This window comes from Balaenoptera acutorostrata, chromosome 6 (genome assembly GCF_949987535.1).
Source record: "Balaenoptera acutorostrata chromosome 6, mBalAcu1.1, whole genome shotgun sequence".
NCBI lineage: Eukaryota > Metazoa > Chordata > Mammalia > Artiodactyla > Balaenopteridae > Balaenoptera > Balaenoptera acutorostrata.
In genome coordinates, this window is record NC_080069.1 from 45406709 (window position 1) to 45421519 (window position 14811).

Here is a 14811-nt window from a genome sequence, read left to right on the forward strand (position 1 = left end):
TCTAACTACTTCCATGTCTATAGCTATTTAAATATTTGTCAAGGCTTTTCAGAGCTGACATCTATGGAGAGTAGAAATTTCCTAATATTGGGAGGAAATATGAGAGTGTCTTCCCTTAGTGATACAAGTAAATGTCAAGAGAGACAGTCATTACACGGAGAATTGGCGCCTCCTATTTTTTCTCCTGGATGTCATTAAAGGCTTCTCACTTAATCCTCCGCTTATTTATGTCATTTAATCAATAGAGTATGCTGTTAATATGTTCCATTTATTTATAGAGCTTTTTAATCCTGTTTAAGAAAAATGATCCCTATCCTAAAGTTTAATAAAAGGCTATTAGGATCTGTGTGGGCTACTCACATGACACAAGATGTAAGATGTCAAAGAGGGTTTGGAGACAGATATCAGGAAGGGAGACTGTCAAGAATAAGACAGATTTCAAGTACTAATTGAGGACTTGAATCTTCAGACATTTGATTAGTAGAGCAATTCAGGAACAGAGATCTAGGCAAAATTCTAGTTAAAATAATTGAGCACAAGTTCACAGGCTCAGAAAATCAGGCAACAGCGTGTCAGTATTATGGTACTACTTCAATGGGACCAGATTTCCAAACAGAAAAAAGTCGTTTTTGTTGGTTACATTAGGCTATTGTGTTCCCTATAAATGGGCAGGGAGTGAGAGCTTGGACATCCACATTAGTCAGCTACTGAACTTTCGATGAAGAATTCTAAAAACCCAGTGAATTGGATATGTGTACTGATGATACCTGAATACTTTTTTTTTTAATTGAAATATATTTGACATATAACATTGTGTAAATTTAAGTTGTACAGCATGTTAATTTGATATATATGTGTATATGTGTGTGTGTATGTGTGTATGTGTATATATGTATGTATATATATGATTGCCATTGTAGCCATACTTCTATCATGTTACATAATTATCCTTTCTTATTTAGTAGTTAGAATAATTAAATTCTAGTTTCTTAGAAAGTTTGAGGATTATAATACAATGTTGTCTATGTTCACTATACTGTGCATTATATCTCTAGGGCTCATTTACCACTCATTGAAAGTTCGTGCCCTCAAATGACATCTGTCCTGTCCCCAACCTCCATCCCCTCGTAACCACCATTTTACTCTGTTTTACAAATTTGGCTTTTTTTCGACTACACATGTAAGTGATATCATGCAGCACTTGTCTTTCTCTGACTTATCTCACTTAGCATAATGTGCTCCAGGTCCATCCATGTTGTTGCAAATGGCAGGATGTTCTTTCTCATCGTGGAATAATATTTCATTATGTATGTACCACATCTTCTGTATTCATTCCTCTGTTGATGGGCGCTTAGGTTGTTTCCACATCTTAGCTCTTAGGGAGAGGAAAGGGATGGGGGCTGAATACTTCTGCGCTGAATCATGATTTTCCAGTGAAAAGGTACTGGATGGCGCCTTCATGTGGAATGAGGCATAAGGGAGTTTGGGAAATGAGGTCCATGAGACTACTTGTAGAAATTTAGGAAATGTAAAGATAGAAACCTCATTTGATACTGTTGACCTGAGCAGACTGTCAGATATTTCTCCAGCAAAGATGAGTTTATTCCGGATCAGCAGAGAATTGCAATTTGGAGTCTGCGGCCACGTCAAGCTACATGCAGGTCCCCCCCACAGCACGGGAAGGAGAACTCTTTAATAAAGAGTAAAAGGAAGTTGGGAGGGCTAAAGTAAACCAAGTCCGTGGCTGTTTATTGGCTGAGTCCTTGCCGGGAAAGAAGAGTCTGTCTTCTTCCTGTTGGGCTCTGCTTTGGTCACAGGGCATGAGAGCTCCCCACCCCCATCAGGTCTCTGTTGAATTGAGATTTTTGTTTATTAATTTTTTACAGTACCCAGGCCATTCCTTATGCTTCTTAAAGAGACAGTAACCTGAGGCCAGTTTTGGGAGGATCATTTGCCATTGGCAAAATAAAGTTACAAAGCTGTAGATATGTTCAAAACAAATGACTGAAAAAATACAACTCAATCTTAAACATATATATATTTATATTTTTAGGAAATCATGATCCATCTGCATAGGTGACATAACATTCCTCACCTCCTATCCCAGTTCTTCTAATAAACAGGATGAATTTGTCAGCTTTTATTTTTCTTAACTTTCTGTCCATTTTTGGTAAGAATTCTTCATTCTTCTCACAGATCAAAATTCAGAAAATCCGTATGTGTGTATAAATGCTAACCAAATACCTTTATGTTTATACTGTGATTCTTCATGACAGAGAATAGATTTTTATCCCCAGCTTTCTTCTGTATAATCTGAGGAATATAGAGAGGAATTCATTCTACCACAATTGTAAGAGGTGTGTAGCTCTTTCTTTGCGAGAAACAATGCTTGGGGAAAACAAACAAACAAAAACCAAGCAAAAACAAAGACATAGCTTTTTAAATACACCTACCCACAGATATTCCCTTTCTTGTTTCTCTTCGTATAAAGTCCTTCAATCCAATGATGTGGTTTTCTGCTACCTATTCTCTTTTGCGTCTTCCTGTGCTTCATTATTGGAAATTATAACCCCTCGAATGGATAAATAATTGAATTCAGAAAGGGCATCCCCAACAGCAGTTTAGGGCAGCCAAGATGCTCTATTCTTTCCATTATGTAGGAGCATAGTTTCCCTCTGCCTTTTAGTGACAGGTCCCTGGTTTTGAGGTACTGAGTTGAGCAAGTATGTGAATGTTTCCCACTTCCTGCCTCTCTGGCCCTATTGTTGTGGTACTTCAGTTAGTAGAAAAGACTCCTGAGGTTTTATAGATATTTCTACACTGATGAAAATTTTCAATCCCTTATTTTTTCAAGAATATTTAAATGGGAAGTTCAAGTAAAATTAATAAAGTGCTGAAAGTTTAATGAGCATCTTATCTGGAAGCCCAGCTTTGCTCTATGTATCCTCTTCCTGATTATAATCGAGTAACTATCTGAAGTCCTCTCTACGTTAAGAAGTAGCTAAGCAATGTGAGGAAGTCTTGTGGAACCCAATATGTTATTTCCCGTCTTAATCCAGAGGAGATACAAAACAGATTGTATTATATTATATTTATTATATTACATTATAAATCCAATTTCCTAATTACTTTCATTTATACTAAGTATGGCCTGGGATTTGAAGTGGACCTTAAGCTAAGATAAAGATTTGATTGAAAAGGATGGTGGGGAAGTGTATGCAAAGCACTCCATATCAAGTTCTAAGAGCTCCGTAAGTGTTGATTCTTATTATTAAAAATACTGATTGTTCCAGAACTATGAAGATAATAAATAAATGCAGATATCAAGTATGGTAGTGATAGGAATATGGAATTTAAAACCAGAATTACCTGAGATGGAATACCTTTTTTGTCACTGTGAAGTGTATGACCTTTACCTGTAAATTAAAGCCATTAACAGATTTGGGCAAATTAGTGGTAAAGAAGTAATTAAAGTAAAAAAAAAAAAAATTAGGCTGTGACTTATAACCTACTTTGGAGTCAAGAGACATGAAAGCAGAGTGGAGTACAATAGACACAGTGAAAGCTGCTTGGGTCAGGTGGTGGCTCTGGCAGTATCACAGATGGATGGAAACAAGATATGAAATAATGAAATCGAAATACTTTATGGCGATTTTGGGGGAAGGCAAAGCCGGGGTTTCTTACTCACCACTATCTTCACCCAAAAGTTTGATAATGCCATCTTTATAATGAAAACTATCATTGTGAAGTAGATTATAGTAATACACAGGATTTTCTTCTTACTTTGGTCATTTGTATATTCTATAATGTTTCACTCTCAAGAAAAAGAGACACTTTATTTCCCTAGTAAAACAATGTTTTCCCGTACTTATATTTCCCAGTTAATATTTCACCCAAACTTATAATCAATTCAGTGGATTAATTTATATTTCATTCCTTGGGAAACTGGATATAATGAGTCTTGTTAAGAAGGTTTCATTTACATAACTCATTCTAAATTTACTTTCCCCTCATCATCTTGTTTGATTCTCCACTATGCTCTCTTCTCTTCCAACAAGAGTGGTTCCTGATATTCTCCCAGTGAATCTCTTGTAAATCAGACTGAGCCTTTTGCCGGTTCTTTTCACCACCCTCCACAAAAAGAATCCTACTTACGAGATTTCTTTCTAGGTGGATATTCCTCTCAGAAAACAGACTTGCCTGTTCATAATCGCATCATCATGGATCCCATCAGTTGTTTCAACCAAAATAAGTACTTGGCTGCTATTAAGCCTTTAGCATTTCACTTCCTTCTTTGTAGCTCTCATGTTTCCAGTATAAATTCACATTTAATTTGTTTGACATTAACACTCCCAGGAATCATTCAGTAATAATGTTTTCTATCTTTTCTGCTCATTGAGTATCTATTACTATTTATGCATCCCTGGAGATGTTCATTTGCATCCTTCCCGACAGAATTGCATTTTGTTATTTTGGGCTCAGAGTTCTGAGACTTTTGCATATATTTCAACTGTATTTCTCTCAATTACAGATTTTTCAACAGTTCCAGACTTAATATTGTTGAAAACACCAATCTACAGATCATGTTAGAGCTATGACATAAGACCAAAGGGAATGCAATCTGTAGGCTTTATCCAGAGGTCTCCTAGGTATATTACCTTTTACTAACCATCACCTTTTGTTTTCCTTAAGTGTTTTGGATAACACAAGTTTCTGCTTTAATGCCATGTGAACAAACGTTGAACAGAAAGAGGTAGATGGAAAAACAGATGTAGTTAATGTTCTGGGTGATAACAGTAGCTAATGATGATATTAATAACATGCATGCATTGAGGTCATCCACGTGCTCTGCTGTATTACAAGTCCTTTGTATGTATCACTACAATTAAGTTTCACAGTACTCCCGTAAGTTAGCTATTCTTCTTATCCCTATTTTTGCAGACAGGTAAACTGAGCTGAAAGATTCAGTGACTTCTCAAAGATCACACAACCAGAAGGTGGGAGATCAGAGAATCTAATTTTTTAACCAACATGCCATTATCCTTTCATTGAGTTGTTTGTTGTTATTGTATGTTTATAAAAAATTAAAATGCACACAAAACTCAAAACCACTATCTCCCCTCCCCCCGCCGTGGTGGGAAAAATAAAGAAAAAGAAACAATGGCTTCTATGTAGTTTTTCAGAGTCTTTGGACCCTGCTTACTAGAATAAAAAAAGAAAAACAACAGTTTCATGTATTGGTCCCAATATTTGTTCCTTTTCTAGGTTTTGTATTTGTCTGTTAATCCACTCTTCTTTTTGTGGCTTTTTGTCTCTATACTGACAGTTTTACAAAATCGCACTTCCCCAGGTTTAAATTTAAAAAGTTGTTTACCATTAGTACATTGCAGTGATCTTTAAGTGATGCCATTAAATATGAATATGGAATTTTATGAGAAAGAAAAATATTTGATGATTCATTTATTATAATGTACCAATCATCAACAACAAGATACTTTCTTATATTGTTGAAGATGAATATAAATTCTTATGAATGAGAAAATTATTATATGAGAAAATTATTCTAATATAACAATTATGAAGTTCAATAAACTTTACATTTATCTCCCTTTCAGATCATTTGATTTGCTCTGTGGTGGTTATAAAAACACCTATCTGGGTAAATCTTTCATTTGTTGAATGGTTGCTTAAGTGTTAGGATTCAGTGGTTATAGCAAGTGTGAAAGGCCTGTTTTTTGGTTTTTGTTTTGTTTTTTGTTTTTTTGCTCTGATATTTTATGACACATATTCTAAATGCTGCCTAGTTTGGACTAAATATTAAGGATATAGTTTATAGTAGTATTTATTGTGAAACTTTTCCTATATTTGGAAAAAACAATCATCATTTATCAGGATAAGAACAGTGTGCAAGAAATGAGCACACATTCTCCAAGAAGATGAATGGCACAGATATGATCATGAACTAGAGTTAGATTATGTTAACATCTGGGCACATGCCAGCTTCTGATTATCAGCATCAAATGCCTTTTCATTTTCTTGTGATCACTCTCATTTTTAACCAATTTTAGACTCAATTTTGTGATTTACCAAAGTAGACAAGCATGAAATGGATTTTTCATAGGAAAGAGATATTCTTGGTGAATAATAATGTTGTGTGATGGTGTCACTTCTCTAGACTTGTTTTAACTTCTTCACTACGTAACCCCTGTTTTTGGTGATGGAAGTGTGTATCTCTTGCTCTTCCTGTGCTCACAGCTACGTGCTGCCAAAGCCCCTTGATGTTAGGTGGGGCCATAGGACTGACCTTAGGCCAGTGAAAAATGGGTATAAGTGACATCACCACCTCTGCATTAAAATGATCTTCACACAATTCTTCCTTTCTTTTTCCTTCTGTAGATACCCTGGAAGTCAAAGGTGATAGAGGGTGGGTCAAAGTTGTAATGGGCCAATGTCCTTCTCACCTCTCCTCCCAAAACACATGCGCACACTCATAGACACACACACACACACACACACACACACACACACACTGGCCATTAGACTGTGATGTGAATAAGCAATAATATTTCTGTGTTAAGCCACTTAGATTTTGGGTGTTAGAGCAATAAGTCTGCCCTGAATAATAATTAGAATTATTCCAGGTGAAATGTAAGCATACTTAGCGGTTAAGAGCACAGATTTTGTGTGAGATGTATCTGAGTCCATACTCTGGCTTTCCTTTTGTTAATTGTGTGGTTAATTGATTAACCTTTCTGTGTCTCAGTCCCTTCATCTGTAAAATGAGGATAATAATAGCTACCCAACAGGTTTAAGTGTTGAATAATACCGTATGTATATATACACAGTGTTTAGTATAGTGTCTAATAAATAGTAGTATTTGATAAATTTAAGCTTTTTAGGAACCTTTTTCTGTAGGAATTGCTGTTCATTTAGGTCATGCTCCACCCTAGAAAAGGCAAAATTGAGAGACTTAAGTAAGGGACATCATTAGGAAATGGTGGAACTGAAGTCCCCCCTTGATAACTGAACTGCATCATGTCTCAGACTCTTAAAAGTTTACAGAAAATATTTGTCCACATTATTCCCGATTACTGAAATGGAACTTGGGATTTTTCTCCCCACTCCTAAATCTCTGTTACTTTCTTTACCTGGGGCTATGTCTCCAATCTCCCAGGCCTCAGGGGACTTCTAGGTTTTTCCGTGATCAGGAAGACCATCCTTCAGTGTTCAGTGCCTGGTGTTTCTCCTAGTCCTTCAGGGCACCCTCAGCCTGCCCCCTCCCAGTAGTTACTCTCAGTGCAGCATGTTAAACCCTGTGTCCCTCGCGATGCTATGGAGATGATTGTATTCACTCTTCTTGGAGCCCCCACCACCCCTGAATGCAGAGAAAGGAATTCCTTTAACAGGACGTTTCACCTCTGTTATGTTACAGACAACAGTTTGTTTGTTTTTTGTTTTTAAACTTATTTTATATTAGAGTATCGTTGATTAACAGTGTTTTGTTAGGTGTACAGCAAAGTGATTCAGTTATACATATATATGTATCTATTATTTTTCAAATTCTTTTCCCATTTAGGTTGTTACGTAATATTGAGCAGAGTTCCCTGTGCTGTATAGTAAGTCCTTGTTGGTTATCTGTTTTAAATATAGCAGTGTGTCAGTGTACACAGATGACAGTTTTAAGACATTTCACATAGAAGCAATTATCTTAAGGATAATTGCTTTTCCTAAGGCCCTTCATGATTCATATCCTGTAGACTAGATTCAGGAAGTCTGTAGTGGGCACTGCTTTTCTTCCCTAGAGGGCAAGCTCAAGGATTTGCATATGAGAACAAGACAATTCCGCCCAAAATTAGGTCTGCAAATTCAGATTCGTTCTTTTTACCACTGTAAGTTGTCCCATTCAGTATAAAAATTTGTCTCGACCTCTTAAAGTTTGTTGAGGGTGAATCTAGACAAAGGAACCTGGGCATATGAGGATATGTGAGCTGTTCAGCATGCCTGGAGAATGAACTAGAAAGAGTGGAGTGGTGTACAGCAGAGAGGATACTGATATCTCATGTTAATTAAGGATTTGTTGCAAAGACAATGGGGACTCTTTGAACAATGTTTAACAGGGGGTGGGAGTTGGTGCTCAGAAGATATGGAGTGATTGTTTTCCATCTCTGTTTACTCACCTATTTAAATATCAAAGATTTGTTATATTTTAGAAATAGGAGGGTTTTAGAAATGTTGTTCATTTCTTTCACTTATATAGGAAGAAATTAAAGGCTCCAGGTGCTCGCAGACTTGTCCCAGACCTGGGCTCATTCTATTAAAAATTGTCTCTTTTTCTTACTTCTCGCCTCTGAGTTTTACATTTGCACCGTTTCCTTTCAAAACCAGGTATGTTTATGTAAATGGTGTTACTTTTTGGTTTTTTTATAATTCCAATCAAATTTTTGAAAGATAGAAATATGAAAAAAGAGCTCACTGTGGAATAGACTTCTCATGAATGAAAATGTAGTCTCTTTTTCACTCATTCACTGAAACCTAGTACGTTTGTTTGATACTTAACCCACTCAAACCCAGCCATCTTTAAAATGTCCTGAATTAGAAAATTATATAAAGGTTTGCCTCATAACTATGCCCAAAGCCAAACCCAAATACACACTTGGCAGGTTTTTCCTGTTATTCAGAACATTAGTAATAGCTTTTATTATTTTTTTCTATTGCAGTGAGAGGTGAGGACATCCCAGCACCTCATTTTTTTTTTTAATTTAATTTTTTTTTTTTCCAGAGTAGTCTTTTTCTCACTTCTTTAGTATGTTCTCTGTGCTATAAAGGAGACATTACTAATCTGAATGAGCAGAAATCCAGTTCCTTCCTGGGCCATGGTCCCAGGTTGTATCAGTTTGAGAAAAAAAAGTATCATAAACTAATACCTGGCTCACTCTCCCCATACCTGCTGGGGGCTCTACTAGTTAGCACTATGCACTTGAGTCTCAATGGTGGGTGTGTGCCTTGAGTTCTTATTCTGCACAGACAACCAAAGGGTCATAAAAACCAAGATTCAGTTTGGGGTGTAGCATTTAGAAAAAGGTAGGAAGCTCTGCTTAGATTTCTGGTTAAAGTCTTTAAAACCCATTTTTCCCAGAGCCCTATATTGGGATAATGATAGTTTGATTTTAAAAATAACTTGGTATTTTATTTTCAAGAGTGACTATTTTTCCTTGCACATATCAACATTGTCAACCTTGGCGGGCGGGGGGGTGGGGGGGAGATATAAAGTAATGGATAGGACAGTGTTTGGACAGACCTAGACCTTTCTGACAATTTTCTATCTCAGTCTAATGAGACTGACTAAATGAGATGTGTGGCAATAATGGGGAAGAATGACAGTCATTTAGAAAATAGTAGTGGGTGGGGGGGTATGGTGGCTGCATATACTACCTCTGGACAGCTGGCTTACAAGGGAAAAGACGAAGTTTTGTTCTGTTTTGTTTTTTTCTGTTTGTTTTTCTAACTGGAGTCATAAAACCCTAGAGTTGGAAGAATAGTCACCAGTTGCTATGATGGTTAGTTTTACGTGTCAGCTTGTTAGGCTGTAATGCTCACTATTCAATCAAACACTAATCTTGGTGTTACTGTAAAGGTATTTTGTAGATGTGGTTAACATCCACATTCAATCAACTTTAAGTATAGGGGATTATCCTTGATAGTGTGGGTGGGCCTCATCCACTCAGTTGAAAGGCCTTAAGAGCAAAACTGGAGTTTCCATCAAGAAGACATTCTGTCTCAAGAGTGCAGCATGAGCTTCTGCCTTTGCCTGAGACATTACAACCTACTGGCCTGTCCTATAGATTTCAGACTTGCCAGCCCCCACAGATGCATAAGCAAGTTCCTTAAAATAAATTTGTTTTTGTCTGTCTGCCCATCTGTTCATCCATCCAACCATCCGTCCATCCATGCATCTAGATAATCTCTGTATGGATCTATCTGTCTATGCCTATCTATCTACTTGCCTCTCATCTGTCTATCTATCATCTATCTATCCTCTATCACCTGTCAATAGATTCTTCTCTTACTGATTTGATTTCCTGTGGAGAACCCTGAGGAAACCCTGAGTAACCCTGTTACTAGTGTCTAGTCTGATTTCTTACCCAATGCAGAAATGTATTTTACATATATGACAAAGGTCCTCCATTTACTGACTTATTTTCATTTATGGAAATACCCTGCTTCTTGAGGTACCTTTTTGTATTGTTGTATTGATTGAATTATTTCAAAGTTCTATATTTTAAGCTTTATACTAAAACTTTATACTAAAATCATTACTCCAGCTTAATTTTCTTGTGATCTTTAAAATTTGTTTAAATATACTTAGGGTTTCTTTTTTGTTCATTAGATTTTATGATGTCTATTGGACAAATTAGCACAACTTATTATAGTATGCAGTGCATTAAAGTTCTATGTAAATACATTTTCGTTCTAATGTATAAGTTCTTGGTGGATAAGGACTGTGAAGGACTATACCATGTTCATATGATTATCCTTGTGCCTTTCTTAGATACTCAAAATCACTGTTGAATTTAATGTCTGTCTTGGGATCAGTGCTATCTGCCTCACCATTACTCTTACCTGTTAGTCCATTGGCTATCACCCCTGGCTTAAAGTTACAATATCTTTGAAAAGCCCAAACTCTACCCCAAACCATTTAAATCAGTCTCTCTAGGATTGGGCCCAGGTATGAGAGTTTTTGAAGAGCTCCTCAGATGACTCTAGCACTGAGCCAGGGTGAGCAAAGTCTGCTCTGGAATAACACAGACCACCCCCCTCCCTTTCCGCATAACACCACTCTAACATTCCGAAGACACTTTCCATGTCTCCTGTCTCTTTCCCAAATGAAACGTTGCATTTATAACTCAAATCATTATTACAGTTTCTCTAGAACCTGCACCATGCAGTTTGACTTCCTCTGGGGCTCATATTAACTGATCAGAACCTTCATTTAATGTGGCATTCTCAGCATGGAGCCTCTGGGAGCCTTTTGGAGATTATTAGCCTCCCAAGTGAGATTCGGAATTTATGAGATAAAAGCTCTGTTTTTATGGAATCAGTTTTTGTTTAGCTTATTTGCAAGTGATACTCAGAGTAGTTGCCATTGGCTGCTCTGCCTTATGACTGATTCCAAATTTACTGTTTTAATAACACTTCTTTTGATTTATTCCTCTTCTAAATTAATAACAGCCTGAGATTATGGGGAAAGAAAACAAAAACAAAAACATAGGCTTTGAAATCTGAAACACCATGAATTGATTTGTGGTTTTATCAAGTGGTAATGGATGGGTCACTTAGGAAAAGCAGTGTCAGTTGGGAGAGATTTGTTTTCCTCATCTGTAAAAGGGGTCAATGCAGTAGTATTATCTTGCAATAATAGTGAAGATTATAAATAACATTTGTAAAGGATTTAGCATAGAATCTGGCATTTGGAAAGTGTCCATTAAATTGTATCCATCTTTATAACATACATGGATTTAAAGTACCCACGCCTCTTCTATCCTGACATTCAATGAACTGTGCTATGACAGTTTTATACTAATAACTGAAGTTTTAGTAAGGTCAGTATTTGTATTACGCTGTTTTGAAAGGTAGAGAGGTCTAAAAGGGCACGTGGGCTGTAACTCTCTACTCTGCAGAATCCATTCAACACTTCCTGGCTGGTTCAGGCACAGAGACTTCCTGGCTGGTTCAGGTTATGGACACACCCCTGACAGTGCTAGTAAACCCAACAGAGATGGTGCTCAGACTGGGTATGTAACAAGATTGGTACAAACCTAGTTGTGAGTATCGTGCAACGTAGGTCCCATTTTGTTCCCTACCTGCTACACTTTTGGATTAGAATCAAAGTCCACAACATCACATGGCATGGATTAAGGAAGGATTAGATAGAATAGAAAATGTGTCAAGTCTGAGTCAGTAAGAAAAAAATAAGGCATAGGTTCCACCTCTCCTATTATCCGACTTTAAGTCATGGTGGGGGCTAGGACATTTTGCTTGATCCCAAAATTGGATCTTTGTTCTAGAAGAGGAATTCTTTATCCCCGTGAATTTAATTTTCTTTCTTTCTTTCTTTCTTTTTTTTTTTTTTTCTTGGAGAGGTGGGATAGGAATTAGAGTATAAAAATATCAACCTTGTCCATGGGGGGATATTCAGATGATTTTGACTCCTAGAATTCAGGAATTGGGAGCCAGCTGTTTACAGGTATTGCCTGAGAAAAGCACTCTGAGTCCTGGGAGATGCTCTTCACTGGGAGAAAGTCACTTTCTGTTGGAGTATTTTTCTTGGATCAGTTCATTCTATTGGGAGAATGGCCGCCTACGTTTCCAGCAACTCAGGCAACCCAGAGTAAGCTTTTGGAAACTTACACATTCTCTTCTACTTGGTTTCCTCATCTGAAAAAAAAAAAAAGGAGTTAAAAATCACATCTTAAATTTGTTGAATGTCTTAAGTAAAACATTATTGTGTGGCTTGGCATAGAGACTGCCCTGAAAGTAATGATAGCTATTATTGCATCCCAGACACAATCACCCAGACGTTGAACAGCGATGGGGTATATATTAAATCATATTATAATGTAAATAATAGATTTGATTTCTAAGTAACTAGTAGCACACTTGCCATTTCATCAAGATCCCAACTTGCTTCCATTATAGATGGGTCCTTACAAACTGCTAGTTTATGGCCCAAGAGTCAAAATCATATTAAAAAAAAATGCTTATACAGAGAAGCTCAGTCCCTGTCTTGTCCGCATTTACCAGTAGAGATAACCATTCTTTATAATTCTAGGATTTTATTATGCTTCCAGCGTTTTGAAGGCAAATGCAAACAATTATATATATATATCTATATATTCTTAAGTACACCCTTCTTATGTAAAAAATACTGTATACAGTGTTCTGTTAATGTGTTTGATGACTTTGGATGCTGCTCTCACTGGGAGTGGAAGCAAGGAGGGAGTAGAAGTCAAGACATTTTTCTCTTTACTACTGGCCCACTCTCTTAGTTAATTTCCCAGTAGTGGCCTTACTCTCGGTTTCTTACATTCATCTCCTAGCGTTCTCCCTTACCAACCTTGGTACAAATTGTGATCTCTCCTCCACTCCAGTGCCTAACACAATGCTGGGCACATAGAAGGAAGTGATAACAATAACAATTGTTGAATGAGAAAATAAATATCTCAGGGCCTGCGACATAGGTTTGTGTGGTACACCATAGTACTCCTACCAAAGCATCCCCCCATTGCAGATTAACGCATCTTAAAGTATTTCCATAGCTCTGTGGGGATAGCGTTTAGTGTGTCAGTGAAGTATGAAAAAAGGTATTTTTTCTTGCAATGAGACAGTTCCAGGTGCTCATAATTGTGCTATGCACTCAGCCAGTTTTCAAATATATTAAAAAATGATTCATGATGAGTTAGGCAAAGCACATTATGCAAATTATATACCTAAAGTATAGTTTAACTCCAAAGCCTTAGTTCTATCTCACTGTTTAAATATTAATCATTTGGTTCACACATCTGATTTTAGGTCAAAAAAAACTGGAATAAAAGCACTGATTTTCCAGTACTCAGTTGTATCCTAATGCATTTCTATCTAGCTAGAATTTTAAATAAGCAGTTGAGAAAAGATATTGGGTTATTTTATGGAATAGGATATGGAGTCTATGATGACAGCTTAATAGAATTTCCATTAAAGAGAAACTGAACTGAAATTTAATCACTTGGTCAAAATTAAAATTGTCCATTTAGAATTTGAAATACTGAAATTAAATGATGGTAGCATGCATTTAGGTTTTCACACCCAATTCTGTTGAAAGGTAAAGCTTCAGAATTTTGTAACGCCCTGTAAGGATAAGTAACTCCTCTGCAGTGAAAACATAATGGGGTTTTACACTAAGTTTTACCAAATTCTTTCCAAGAAATTGTTCCTACTCATGGAGTGAGAACAGATCTAAGCAGATATTATTTTACTATATTCGCATTCAATAAAATGTTTAAAAACCCATATTTAAATTATGGATATATTTTGTTTTGTTGGATTACTATGAGGCAACCTCAGGAGGTCAAATAACTTGCAAAACTATGAATATCCTAGTACCTAAATTTATCATGCGTATCATTACTTTATTCCTTAAAAGAAAAAGAATAATAAAATGGTAGTTGCTATGACTTAATTTCAAAGAAAAATAGAAGACAACAGTTGTGAAATATGAAGATTGTTTATAGACTCCTATTATTTAGGACCTCGAAATAACCAGCCAAGTATCTTATGTCATATTGCAAGTTTGGCCAATGCACGTGCCATTAGTTGGCTTGTTTGCATAAATAAATAGATGAACTTTTTACTTTTATGTGACTTATAACTAGTAGACAAATAAATCCTGGAAATCTAATGCACAGTAGAGTGAATACAGACAACAATATTGTATTGTAATCATCAAACTTCCTAAGAGACTAGATCTTAATTATTCCCACCACAAAAAAGAAATGATAATTATGTGATAGAGTTGCTACAATGGCAGTCGTATTACATACAATATATAGATGTGTGTCAAATCAACATATGGTGCCCCTTAAATTTACACAATGTTATTTGTCAAACGTATTAAAAAAATAAAGATGTTGCTAACTATAAAAAACTTAAGAAAAATAAAACATTTAAGATGTAAAATGATTTCCTAAGATTTTCGTAAGTAACATCATTGATTCAGTGTGTTTCTAACTGTAAACAAAACTTTAGCCCTAAAAGCGAGAGAAATTCATATAATTC